The following is a 14,898-nucleotide window of genomic DNA, read 5'->3' on the forward strand; positions in this document are numbered from 1 at the left end:
TCATCCCGGGAACATTTTTCCTTCTAGTCTTATTAAACAAAAACCTTTTGATGAAGTCCTGATAGAGGCTATAGTTAGGAACATAGGAGTTAATAGAATCACAGGAAAAGCTTGTAGGAGATTTGCTATGTTTAAACAGGCTTTATGTGAAGTGGTTGTACCTCTTTTCCCTTTGTATTATGGGGATAAAAATTATATCTGATTGGGGAACATTTCCACTACTTACTATTATAAGACAGAAGTTATGTAAGTTCACCCTTTAAGCAATATCAATTGAACATGCTTAATGGGAATCAGTATGATTGCCTGAGTCCACACGGTGTGGCTTAGAAACTTCAATGCTGGTAGGGCCCAGTTCTTTGTGCAATAGCCTCATGTGGATTGTAGACTGGGGCTTATATTAAAAAAAAAATCTGAGTGCCTTCCAGTGACAAATACTGGGATGTTAGACTACAGAGTTTCCATTTGAGGGTGATTTACTACCTTGCTCTCTGACATTAATTGAAGCTACCCTGATGACTGAATATAACATGATCTTAAAACCTGAAATACCCATAATGTCTGGGATGATGTCATATAAAGGCTCCAACGGGGATGGCAGTGCCCAGGAGAGTTCCAGAGTAAAAGAAATCATTTGTATAGGATAATGCTGCCTGGGGAATGCAAGGAAGCAGATTCTCATGAGCATGGGGCCCTGTTTTCCCCTAGAACTGACTTTGTACCTGTGTGAGAAGCTGGATTCTATTGTCACTCGAACAGTGCCCTACCAACAGCTCTTGTCTGGTCAACAAAGAGCTGCTTGGTTTTTGGAAAGCAGTTCTAAAGTAATGAAAAATATTCTTTTTGGAAAGCTGTTGCATTTAGACCAGTGGATGGAAAGACTCTAATTAAGATGGTAAAAACAGATCAGTCTGGTGGGTGAAATTGCACACCATTTTCCTAGCAGTGAAGGAAGAGCCAAAGAGTTAAAAAAAAAAACAAAAAACTATGTTGTGGCTTTTTCTGACTCATTGGCAGTGGGCAGTGGCCTGGTCATGTGGTCAAATGAAAAGGAGACAGAAACTGTACTATTAAAGGAATGCCTGTGTGGGGCACGACCCTGTGGAAATTTGAAGGGTACATTCATGTAGGACATGTTGATATCCCTCATAAGAATTCTCTTCCAGGTTTAGAAGGTGATTGGAATTGATAAGCAGATATTCCCATGGGCTCCTTTGCGATGGTCACGTGGGTCCATGAAATGGGTGGACAGGGGCTATTTCAACAAAGCAGAAATGGGCTAAATCTAGACATGATCCTCTTACACCCTCTGAGGTACAAAATGCCAATAAAATGGTTCTGTCTGCCAGCAAAAGAGACAAAGACTGAGGCGGCTATATGGCAGATTTTCTGGTAGGAGGCACTGATCATAGTTGGCAAGTGATACTGATGCTGGTGGTCCTGGGGGCACACCTGTGTATCCTGACAGGGAGTAGACACTGACTCTGGTCTAGGCTTTGCTTACCGAGTGGTATACAAGAACCAGAACAGAAGAGAGTGTACCAATTTGAATTTCTGGCTATCATTTCTTTAGACTAAGGGACATATTTTACAGCCTGTAATGTCCAACAATAGGCAGACAGAGATGATCTTCAGAGTACTAGTTTGACAGAGAATTGGCACTGAAAGCTGAATCATTGATTTTCTAAAATGGGGAGGAAAAGCATGAAAGGTCTGGCTTACACACATTCACGAGGAGGTGCTCACACTAGATGTGAACTGGGTTAGAGAAATGTATTAGATAGACTTGTCTGGTTTTTGTTTTTTTTTAAATCCTCCCCCAAGGATATTTTTCCCATTATTTTTCAGAGAGAGAGAGAGAGAGAGTGTGTGTGTGTGAGGGGGAGAGGGAGAGAAACATCAATGTGCGAGACATACATGAATTGGTTGCCTCCTGCATGTGCCCCGACCGTGGCCAGAGGTAGAGCCTGCAACCAAGGAATGTGCCCTTGACAGCCATTGAACTTGGGACAACTTCAGTCCATGGGCTGACACTCTGACCACTGAGTCAAACATGCTAGGACAAGACTTGTCTCTCTTAATGATGGATCTGGGGAAGAAGGGTTGGGAAAAGATGCCGATATGACCATCTACTTGTGAAGGAAGGATGCTGGCATAAGGACTATACTTATTTTTTCTTTCTTCCCCACATCACTTTTCTTTTTCTACCTCATGCAGTGGTCACAGGACCAGGGCTGCAACTATAGCAGTTGGAAGCATGGATGATTCCTAAGCAAGAAACTACTTAGAATGTGCCTTCTCCCCATTTGATAAAATTGGGGCTACCAACAAATGCAGCCACATTGCTTAGTGATAATCTCATTAATTCTACACCTGAGTACCTTACTCTATGTGAACAGAATGGACTAAAGAGGAATCACTTACTAGAGTAGTATTGCTGCCTGAAATCTAGACCAGCATGGCAGCTGAACCTAATGTTCCTTCCAAAAGAGGAAAAGTTCGGGTATAAATGAAGAGAAAAAAGAATAGTGACTATATATTAAGTAACAGATTATATAATAAGGGAGATCCCAGGTTACATTAACACCTCAAAAGATGCTCAGAGCAAGAGATGATATTATCTCTTAGCTCAATTATATCTGATGCCTGAAATGGTAAAGCCATATGTTGGCCAAGATCATTGCTATCTTTGGAATCTGACAAGACTGAATAGAATCCTGTTAATCTAGGTGGCCTTGTCCAGGGAGACATTTTCCTATGATGTAATGATGGATTGGGGTGACTATTAATGACTACATGGGATTCTAGTAACTAGCCAGTATCTTTTTACTTATTTGTCATTTTGCTATAAGATGTCAATGGCCAGAGACCAGAGGGTAGACTGTGAGATAATAGAAAAAAAATGTATGTTGGTCTCTGCCCTCAGTTCCTGGCATAGAGCTCCTAAAACCCTTGTTATTTCTTAGGTGATAAGAACACCAGGAGCATCTTCTGTTCTACTGAGTGACTGCATGAGTGACATTCAGTAGGCTGTTGGATGGATCTTGAATGAAGGTCATTAACCAGAAAGACCAAGCCATGATTAAAAGCTCAAAATCTTAAGCCATATTCCTCCTCCTCCAGAGAGGGTAAAAGGACTGGAAATGGAATTATTAATTAATCATCCTTGTGTAAGAAAGTTTCCATAAAATCCAAATAGTAGGGTGTTCATGGAGGTTCCAGTCTGGCAAATACATCCAAAGTGGGAGAGTGACATGCACCAGCTCCACGGGGACAGAACCTGTACCCAGGACCCTCCTAGACTGTGCTCTGTGTACCTCTTCATTTGGCTGTTCATCTGTATTCTTTATCATATTCTTTATAAACTGGTAAACATAAGTGAATGTTTCCCTGAGTTCTGTGAGCTGCTCTATCAAATTAATTGAACCTAAGGAAGGGTCATGGGAACCTTTTATCTATATGTCGTTGGTCAGAAACAGGTGACAACCTGGGCTTGCAAGTGGGGGGGGGGAGAGAGAGAGTGTGTGTATGTGTGTGTGTAGGAGGGATAGTATTGTGAAACTGAGCCCTTAACCTGTGGGAACTGATGCTACACAGTATTATAAGTACACAGGATAATAGAATTATGGGATACCCAGCTGGTGTCATAGGAATTGCTTATTGTAGTGAAAACACTCCACATATTGGTGATCAGAAATGTCAGGAGTAAAGTTTTCTGTGTGCATAACAAAGGAGACACACAGGGATGAGAAACACAGTAGGGAAGAACTAGGGTTTTCTGTGAACAGAAAGAAGAAGAGAGTTTGTTTTTTTCCTTATAGCCTAGTTACTGGTAAATAGAAACTACATGGTGCCAAAATGGTCTTTTTCATGGGGAGCTTCCTCAGGAAGATTATGTTTTTATGGGGCTTTCAACAACATGATTTCCTTCTCTAGTTTTATCTCAAGGTGGTATCAGTGCATTTTTTTATGACAACTCACTGGGGTTCCTGACTGGCCTCTGAATTTTTCTAGGCAAGTATTTAATGGTGTGATAAACCCATGGCATACTTCAAAGAAACACACACCGAAATGGAATACCTATATAAGTAATTTGGTAAAGCACTGTACGTCATTTGTATTCTCTTTCCTAGGGATTTATAATGTTTATTATCTTACTAAAAGTTTTGAGAATGACTGTACTAGAGAAACTAAGTTCCCAAACTTATTTGATCTTAGGATCCTTTGGGTGGTCCCACTAGGAGAAAATCCCCTAGTTTATGTATTATCAAGGCCCTATGAGTTCAGAGGATTCCAAACCAACTTTTCTCTTTAAGAAGTTATTGCTTTAACCAAATTCAGCAATACATTTAAAAAATCATACACCATGATCAAGTAGGATTTATTCCTGGGAGGCAAGGTTGGTTCAATCTCTGCAAATCATTCAACATAATACACCACATAAACAAAATGAAGAAGAAAAATTATTTGCTCATATCAATAGATGCAGAAAAAGCATTTGACAAAATTCAATATCCATTTATAATAAAAAGTCGGTAAAGTTGGGATAGAGGAAATATAACTCAACATAACAAAGGCCAGATATGAGAAACACATGGCTATAACATCATAATGATAAAAAGCTAGAACTATTTCTCTAAGATCAGGAACAAGGCAAGGATGCCTACTTTTACCATTTTTATTAAACATAATATTGGAAGTCATAGCCACAGCAATCAGTATCCACATTGATAAAAGAGCAAAACTGTCACTATTTGTATATGACTTGGTGCTATATATAGAAAACCCTAAAGATTCCACCAAAAAGCCATTAAAACTAATAAATCTAGTAAAGTTGAAGGATACAAAATTAATATCCAGAAACTGGTTGCATTTTTATATACTAATAACAAACTGCCAGAAAGAGAAATAAAGAAAATCCCATTTACAACTTCATCAAAAACAATAAAATAACTATAAATAAATTTAAGCAAGGAGGTAAAAAACCTGAACAATGAAAATAAATGAAAAGCTATACTGTGTTTACAGGTTGGAAGAGATAATATGGCTAAATGTTTGTATTACCCAAAGCAATATATAGATTCAATGCAATTCCTATCAAAATATCAATGGCACTTTTCACAGAACTAGAACAAATAATCCTAAAATTTATATGGAATCATGAAAGACCTCAAATAGCCAAAGCAATACAGTGAAGAACAAAGTGGGGGTTATTATGCTACCTGATACCAAGACTGTGGTAACCCAAATAGCATGGAACTTGCACAGAAACACCACATAGGTCAGTGGAAGTGAACAGAATGACCAGAAATAAACTTACATGGTCAAGCTTACATGCTCAATTAATCCACAACAGAGGAGGCAAAAATACACAATGGGACTAAGATAATCTCTTTAATAAATTGTTTTGGGAAAACAAGACAGATAGATGCACAAAAACAAAACTAGACCACTTATACATATTCAGCCATAAACTCAAAATGGATTAAATACTTAAATGTAAGACCTGAGATGATAAACCACCTAAAAGAAAACATGAGCAATAAACTCTTTGATATTAGTGCTAGTACAGTATTTTCAGATGTTTCCTGGGGCAGAAACAAACCAATGGGACTATAGAGAACTAAAAGTATTTTGCACCCCAAAGGAAATAACAAAAAGACCATCTGCTAAATGGGAGAAGATATTTGCAAATGATATATTTGATAAAGGGTTAATATCCAAAGTATATAAAGAACTCATACAACTAAACATCAAAAAAATCCAATTAAAAAGTGGGCAGAGAACCTGGGCTGACATTTCTTTCTTTTTTGAATCTTCAACCAAGAATATTTTTTCCATTGCTTTTCACTGAGAGTGGAAGGGAGAGAGAGAAACAGCGATGTGAGAGAGACACATCAATTGGTTGCCTCCTGCATGTGACCAACTGGGGCTAAGGATGGAGCCTCCAACCATACCCTTGGCTGGAAACAAACCCAGGACCCTTAAGTCCTTGGGCAGATGCTCTAACCACTGAGAAAAACTGGCTAGGGTTGGGCTGACATTGAGATTCCTTTAAGCACCATGTGGCAGGCAGGACTCTTAGAAAATTACATATAATGCTCTTTATTTTCTCTTTCTCTACATTTGGTCTGTATCACTATGTGATTCCCACCCCCCCCCCCCCATTGAAGCCAGCTTATATTATAAAGTTCACCAATAAGTTACATGTCTTACAGCTCTAGACTCTATCTATATAATGCCTTATCAAGACATTAACATTTTGGTAGATAAATGGCAAGACTAGCTTTACATAAATGTCATGCTAAAATTATGGTATATCCTATGACGCAAAGTTGCAGCTAAATCTATAATTTGCTTGTGTTGGGGTAGATCAGGACCTTTTGAGTCAAACCTTGGCTCTGAGTTTTGGCAAAGAAGGTGTCAAGGATCTAAGGTTTCTTGCTAATCTATTTGGTGGGTGCTAGTGGTGGTTGGATTCAGTCTGGCTATACATCAGTGGAATGTTTGTGTTGCGATAATTGACAAGTAGTTTTATATATAATTTAGAGTTCAGGAGAAAGATGTCAGACTGAACTCATAGACTTGAAAATTCTTTGTCTACAGAAGCAATATTAGTTTCCTATTGCTACTGTAACAAACCACCACAAATTTAGTGCCTTAAAACTACATGAATTTATTATCTTACAGTTCTGGAGGTCAGAAGTTTAAAACCAGTTTCACTGTACAAAAATCAAGGGGTTGCCCAGCCGGGCGTGGCTCAGCGGTTGAGCATCAACCTATGGTCCAGATCGCGGTTCAGTTCCTGGTCAGGGTACATGCCCAGTTTGGTCCCTAGCAAGGAGAGTGCAGGAGGCAGCTGATCAATGACTCTCTCATCATTGATGTTTCTATCTCTCTCTCTCTCTCTCTCCCTTTCTCTGAAATCAATAAAGGTATATATAAAAAAATAAAAAATAATAAAATAAAATAAAAATTCCCTTTCCAGCTTCTAGAGGCTCCCTACATTCCTTAGTTTGTGGCTCCCTTTTCTGTCTTCAAAGACTGTAGCATAGCATCTACTCTTTTTTCTGGTCCCTGATTCTTTCCTTATTTCTTCCGTCTCTCTGAATCTCTTGCCTTCCATGAGGCTGCTGTGATTCCACTGGGCCCACCCACTTAATCCAGAATGATCTCCCCATATCAAGATCCTTAATTCACTTATAAAAGTCTTTTTTTTTTTTTTTTTTTTCCTGCTATGGAAGGTAACACATTAACAGGTTCTGGGAACTATTATATGATCATCTTTGGGTGGTAATTATTCAGCCCAACGCGGGGGAGATTGAAACTATGAGACTATAAAATTAAACAAGGAGTGATTGTAGACTAATGAGAGAAGAGGGAGATGAAGATGATTTAGGGGGAACATAGGCCTTTAATGAAAAATAGAAAAGAAACTTCAATAGAAAATCATGAGAAAGAGCAATAAGGAAAGTTAGAGGGAACCACGAGGTAAGGGCACACCCAAGGCTAAGGAAGGAGAGATTTTCAAAATGGAAAATGTAGTCAAGAAGGTCAAATTTCTCAAAAAAAGTAATAAATAAAAGCAGAAATAAAAAGCAAAGAGTGACTATTATTTGACTGTTTGCCCATTAAAAGCTTCCTGAGAGTTCATGAAGAAAAGGACTTTTATATTTGAAACTTGCTATCTGTGACTTTGTCTTCTGTAGCATCTTTTCAAAGAATTTTCTTAAAAATTTAGAGAGATCTGACCTTTACACACTTAGAGTTAGGAACCTGAACATCTGAGCTATTCAGCACCACTGGTTCCCTCAGGCAATGTGTCCTGATGGAAAGACTTCGGAATCTCAGGCACTCTGGTTTAAATTGTAGCTCCACTGCAAAAGAACCGTGTGTCTTGAGCAATATGCTTAACCTTTCTAAACATTTACTGTTTTCTCCCCTGTAAATTGGGGTAATAATATTTAATTGCCAAGTAATTGTTTGCATTGACTGAGAATAATTATGACATGCCTGACATGCAGTAACTCTTCAATAAGTGATACTTAATATCATTACTACCCTTTGGAAATACTTTCTAAGAAGTGTATATAAAGCACCACAAATAGGAACTATATTGTTTCTCAATTCATTCTGGATTTCAAATTAGAAGCGGGGCCAGTGAAATACATACATGCCCTAATGGACTTTCATTCAGGCCAATACTTTGTCCCACAACACATACACCATCCCTTTGGTAATATAAAATCAAATGAGATGTTTTTGTTTTCTCTGAGCACCAAAGACATTACCCATTGCCAGGATCCTGCCAGTTCAAGTTTCACAGCTGTTTTGTCTAATGATTATTTCCCTGATCTGCCTCTATCCACTAAAAAATATCAGTCTGGGATTCCCCCTTTGTAGCTCCATTCCTAATAGCTTCCGTCATTGTGAGATATTCTGGTCACAGTGAGAGGAATTCCCCCATATGTCAGGTTCTTCTACATTTCCGGACCTTTCTTTATAGCCTTGTGATTCCATGTGGCTTTAGTCGGGCTCAAATGCTGCTCTTCCATGAAGATTTCCCATCACCCCTACATAGAGCTGATGGATCATCCCTGCCGAAGTGTTTAGAACGCCAGCCTGCTATAACTCTGTTCAACACCAGCTTCCTTTGCCCTTGAATTTAAGCTGGTGGTTTCTATATTTTATTAGGCCACTATGATATTTATGACTTCTTTCTGGTCAGAAACTCACTTTTTCAGCAGTGCCTCTTTCCCTGACATGGCAGAGTGACAGCTCTACAGCAGGAACTCAGTAATGGTCCATTTCCTGATATCTGTTGTTCAACAAGTACTTGTTAAAACAGTAACTTTTCCTATAAATAAGAGCTGATGTGAGGGTGATAAGAGGCAGGGACTGCTCTTGTTCAGTTTTAAAAGAGGCAGCTCAGTAGCCTAGAGGGTTAACTCATCAGGAGGGTAATCAGAATGGTCTGCATACACAGATGCATTTTGCAAAAGGCAGAAATAGATCTGTCGTTTCATGATTTTCTCCAAGACTCAGTAGCATCGAAGAAAGCAGGTGAAACTAATTTAATGTTCTATTTAAATCTTTCAGGTATTTTTATTGGCCCAAATCAAAATATCTCATTCAACAAAGGCATGTCAGGCCCTCAGATGGATGGTAGCTAGGTGAAAAATTTTGCCTGAATAGATAATGAGGCTTGAAGTCCTGAGTTTCCTGGTGCACATCAGTACTGCATTCAAAGGAATAAGGGAGAAAGGGCTGGGTTTGGAAATCGTAGTAACATTCAGTTCTCTCACCCAGACACCGCTGGATCACAGAGCTCCTTGCAAATGAGTTCTCTCATTACAGATTTTCTGTTTGCATCTGAATGAGATGAACTGGAGGTCTAGGCAAACTCAATCTCGCAGAGGCTGACACTGGAGTATGAACAACATGGACTGTTAACTAGAGACCCAGTAGATTTGCAAGTGTAATGTTCTCTGGACTTATTCAAGAGGTGATTTTCATGAGATGTTGTGCTCACTTGGGTGGGAAACAGAACATTTTTAGCTCAGCAAAATGCTTTGGTTTGTCAGATTCAGATGACCCCAAAGGCATTTGCTCACAGGAATTAGGGAAGCATGGTGATTATTTAGTTCCCATGAACACTGAGGTCAACAAAGTGTGGTCTGGTGTCCTAATAATATGCACCTGAGCGTCAGATCCAAGGCCAATGCTCGAGGCAAAATGATGCATTTCAGATACAAGGTCAAGGGGAGGAAAAAAGATAAGTCAACCCTAGTAGGTTTTGCTCAGTGGTAAGAATGTTGGTCTGTGGACTGAAGGGTCCCGGGTTCCATTCCAGCATGCAGGAGGCAATCAACTGATGTCTCTCACATTGATGTTTCTCTCTCTCTCTCTCTCTCTTTCTCTCTCTCTTCCACTTTAAATAAAAAAATATCCTCAGGTGAGGATTAAAAAAAAGAAATCAGGAGTTGAAAAGACTAGAATATTTGCTAAGTATGGTACAATGCTAAATAATTCTGAATTATTTGGGAAATAAAAAAAAACCAAAGGGGTTACAGACTCGTTGTTTGCCACCATATATACAGTTAGTTTAACCAATTTAAAAGCAGATTTGGATTAAAAGTAGGAAAAAAAGGAACAAGGAAAGGTCCTCTCGATTTCCTGCAGAATCAAGTTTAAAACCTTGAGTGTGGCATCATGACCTCCTTCCAACTATCTCGGCAAGTTCATCTCCAACTTCTTTCCTTCATGGAACTTGTTTTCCCGCAAAAACAGGACATTTGCCCCTGTGCCATTCACACATGCCAACACCTCCTGAGGCCTCAAGTATTGTACTGCTTTTGTAAAGTCACTGAACATTTCTGAACATGTTTTAAATCTCTTTCCAGTTGGCCATCCTGGTGGAGGTGGGCAAGAAACAGTTGGAACTATGGATATGAAGCTCCATAAGGTGGCTTGGATTAAGCTATAGATTTTTGTGTCATTAATATGAGCCAGAGTAGAAACAATGCATGGATGAATTCAATGAGGAAGGGAATATATTAAGAGGAGAAAAAGACATCAGAACCACATATATATCTTTCGGTGGAAAGAGGAATGAAGTCAGGGGAAGAGCAATCAGAAAGCAGGCACAAGGAGAAAGTTTAAAAGAGTGGGTGATGATTCGTGTTAACTGCAACAGAGAAATCAAAGGAGATCAAGACTGAGGCAAGTCTCCTGGCCTGGGAGAACTACAAATTAAATTTTCATGGCCGAGGTTTGTTACTGTGGTGGGGGTAGGACTAGATTAGCACAAAGTGAGAAGGCAACGAGAAGGAGGCAGTGGAGGCAGCTGAGAAGAGAGGTTTGTGAGAATATTATTTAGAGAAAGGAGACAGATGGGACAGCAGCTAAAGGTAGAACTTAAGGTTCAATAACCAACTTTTATTATTATTATTATTATTATTTGTCATCAGTAAGAAATTTACTTGTTTTGAAAAAACCCAAATGCTGGTATTGCCCAGAAAAATTTAACAGGTTTATTTGTATTGTTATAAAGCTGAACTACGGAAACTTGTTCACTGAAACATTTTTGACCTGCATTAACGCTTTATGTCCTCTCATTTATATTTTAAAAACTCACACGTGAATGACAATAGAAAAACTGTCAATACCTGATTTCTGTTCCCTATTTTTTCCACTTGCAATCATACACTTAGGTAACTTTTGACCCCATGGGGAAAAATCTAACCTTCAGAACTACAATAACAGGAAGATACTTTTTTTTTCAAAGAATGAAATGTTTTCCATCAAAGTGGATTTTTTTAAGTATGTTTGTATTGGTTTTTAAACAATAAAGGAAGAAGAAAGAGAAACATCTATGTGAAAGCCTCTTGCACACCCCCTACTGAGGATGCAGCCAGAAATCCAGTCACATGCCCTGACTGGGAATTGTTCCAAGACCTTCTGGTGCTTGGGATGGTGCTCAATAAACTGAGCCACACCAGCCAGGGCCTATCAGAGTGGATTTTTAAGCATGTTCTCCACATATCTGGTTTGCTAGCTGGATGTCTTTTGGCATAATTGTTACAAGATTGGCATGGATAGCATACAGGTGGGTGTCTTTAAAGAAGCCAACCAGATAGGCCTCACTTGCCTGCTGCAAAGCACCAATAGCTGCACTTTGGAAGTGCCTATCTGCTTTGAAGTCCTGAGCAATTTCTCACACCAGACACTGGAAAGGAAGTTTGCAAATCAGAGGTTCAGTGGACTTCTGATAACATTTAATTTCTAATGTGCCAGGGTACCAGGGTACCAGGCCTGTAACAATGAGCTTTCTTCACCCCTCCAGTGGAGAGTGCACTCTTGCTATATCTACATTATATGTAGTTTAGGCCTAGAGAAAGACTTGAATTCTGGGCAAGTAAATAAATCTCCATATTTCTCATCTGAAAATAGGAATACCAATGATACATTTTTAAAATGTATTTCCTGGAATTTTTGCAACATATTTTAAATTGAAAACCTATATGAAATATGGTATTACTCTCATTATAATCAGTAAATTTTTAAAAGTCTAATATAAAACATTTGTAAGTATTCATATTTCAAAACATTTTAATACCAAGTAATTTTATAGGTAATAATTAGAAATTAAATTAATGAAATGGATATTTATAAAGTACTCACACTATATGCCAGACATAGAAATAGGTATTTAAATAAATTTTCTTTCTTCATTTTCTTTAGTACACAATGAGGTAAGTACAGTTTTGTTCCTTTTATAGATGGGTCAAGTTTTCCGAGATATTAACTAGTACTCTCAAATTTAACTAACTCATTAGTGAGAAGTTAGGATTCACAATTCAAGCTTAAGTTATAAAGTTAACATCCGTATTGATCAAATCTACACATCCATTTCCCAAAATGTTCATATAGTTATATATATATGTAAAATCTATATATAAAATCTAGTAAAATAGCTGTTATATTTGACTGAATATGTTAAAATAACTTCTATAATTATGAACTAAATTCAGAATTGGAGAAATCCTTAACAAATTCAAAACTTCCTAGGGTTTTTCTCAGTATAATTCTTTAGATTTACTGTGTGTTGTTTGCAGAATGAGCATCAGAAGTTTTAAATAAAAAATATTTTTAAAAATTGTATGGCAAACCTGTTTTTACTACCCAAGTCCCGTTTCTCAGAACTTATTGTTCTGCAACATGGGTGTGTTGAGGACTGGCATATCTAAATCAGCCAATGGGGTCTTATTCCCAAATCAAACCCTCAGTTATAGAGACAGTTGTAATTAGTAAGCATGTATTCATGTATATTTGAAAACACCATGTGAGGATGATTTTTCATTCTTTTGATAAGCATATAATAATTAAAATTCTACTTTTACTAGAGACAGATGATAGGATAGAAATATGAGGGTGAGTAGGATTTTATAATTATTAAGTGTAAAAGAATTATAATCGCTAGCACATAGAAAGCCTTATGTATTATCTATTTTAATATTAATATTTTATTTTGAGTTACTATGAAAGTCTATCTCTTGATTTTTTAAACAAATAGCCAAAGAAAATACTGTTATCCAGAAAAATTAGATTTTCAACTCTATTCAATACTAAAATAAGGCTCCTTGAGACAAGTATAAATTCAAGGAAAGAATACTAGATCTTTCCCTCGGTAGAAGAGTTCCTTTGCTGCAATCCATTCATTTATTTCTATTTATTCAGCATGTATTGAGGGTCTATTATGTGGTACCTCTTTCCCTGTATGTGTGAGAGGACAGCCATCAATTCCTTCTCATGCTACATGTGCATGCTGCTCCTCACATCAAAAACTGGGGTCTATTTCCTCTCCCCTTGACTCTGACTGAACTTCCTTTCACAAATAAAATGTAGCAGAGGAGATACTGTGCCAGTTTCTCCTCGCTTGTAAAACAATTGCCAGTTTCTGCTGTCTCTCTCGTGGAAGCCAGCTTGTATGTGAGATGTGTGGCTATGGTACCACTCTCCTCTGAGGAAGCCCAAGCTAGACATATAGGCAGGTCATACGAAGGTGATGCTCATCTAACCCCTAGTGGTTCTAACCACCCCAGACATGTGGATGCAGCAGCAGTCCTGGACTGCCAACCCTATCGGGTGCCATGTGGAGTAGAACTGCTCAACTAAGCCCATCCAGCCTGCAGATTGGTGAGAAATAATTAATTGTTGTTTTATGCCACTTAAATTTCGGGGTGGTTTGTTAAACAGCAGCAAGTAACCAAAACAATGCTAAGTAGCCCAGCAACAGTGGGACCTGAAGCTATGAAGACTGAGTTGCAGGAAAAGGGTGAGATGAGATGAAATCTATGGAAAACAAAGGGTAGTATATTAGTTTCATGCCTGGTTCTCATGAAGGCAGATCCAGACACTCAAATTTGTTAATATATCCAGAGATTAATAGTCTATATATATCAGAAAGCCAACCTACTAATACATTATGCCAAGTGACCTGATATATATTTTAGTTAGCACATTCACTCCTCTGTTCCACAAGCTACATGGACAGCCAATTTATCACCGAACACTGCATCATGGGCAGGAAATTCCATAGGAGTCAGCGGCTATGCTCTGAATAGCAGAAACCACAAAACTAGGATTATTTGAGGGGCCTACTTGGGATAAGCCTGATAACAAGGGGAGAATATGGGTATCAGCAACTCTGAAAATTCTCTGCCAGGACAGTGCTGGACAGGCACCGACAATTTCGAGTCATCTGGTTTCTTTTTCAAAAGCTTCAAGCTACCCACTCCCGTTAGTTAACAGCCTTCTTCCACTCAGGGTGTATAACAACTGGTTATGAATGGGTTCATTTCCCCACTCGGCAATGATTGGAATAGATTGATTAGCCCAAATACAATCTCTTGAAACAAAACCAAGAATGCTTAGTATACACTGGATGCTCCCCAAATTCCTCAGCTTCCTATTTCTGGCTAGTTCTTTGAATGACATGTTTTTTTGGCAGCATGTTTTACAATGGTATGTTTTACGCATAGAGGGTGTCCCCCCAAAATGTATACACATTTTAACAACTGATAACTCACTTAATTTTCACTCCTTTTTGGGTTTAAATGATTTGAAATAATGGGTGAAGCCAGACTAAGCTTTGAACAAAAAAAATTTACCCTAAAGTGCCTCTAGACCTTTTTTATGGGGATACATCAAAGATAAATTTTACTTTACAAAACAGGCAATAATCGATGAATTGAGGGCGCATAAATACAGAAGGAAATGATTCTTGATGTTTGCTATTCCATTGCTTCAAGTTAGCAGTGCCTGGACCAAAACAGTCAAAGTTTGAAAACAGGCATTGACAAAAATAATTATTCATTTCTGTGGATTCTTTTAAAT

This window comes from Miniopterus schreibersii (genome assembly GCF_964146895.1).
Source record: "Miniopterus schreibersii genome assembly, chromosome: 13".
NCBI classification, from domain to species: Eukaryota; Metazoa; Chordata; class Mammalia; order Chiroptera; family Miniopteridae; genus Miniopterus; species Miniopterus schreibersii.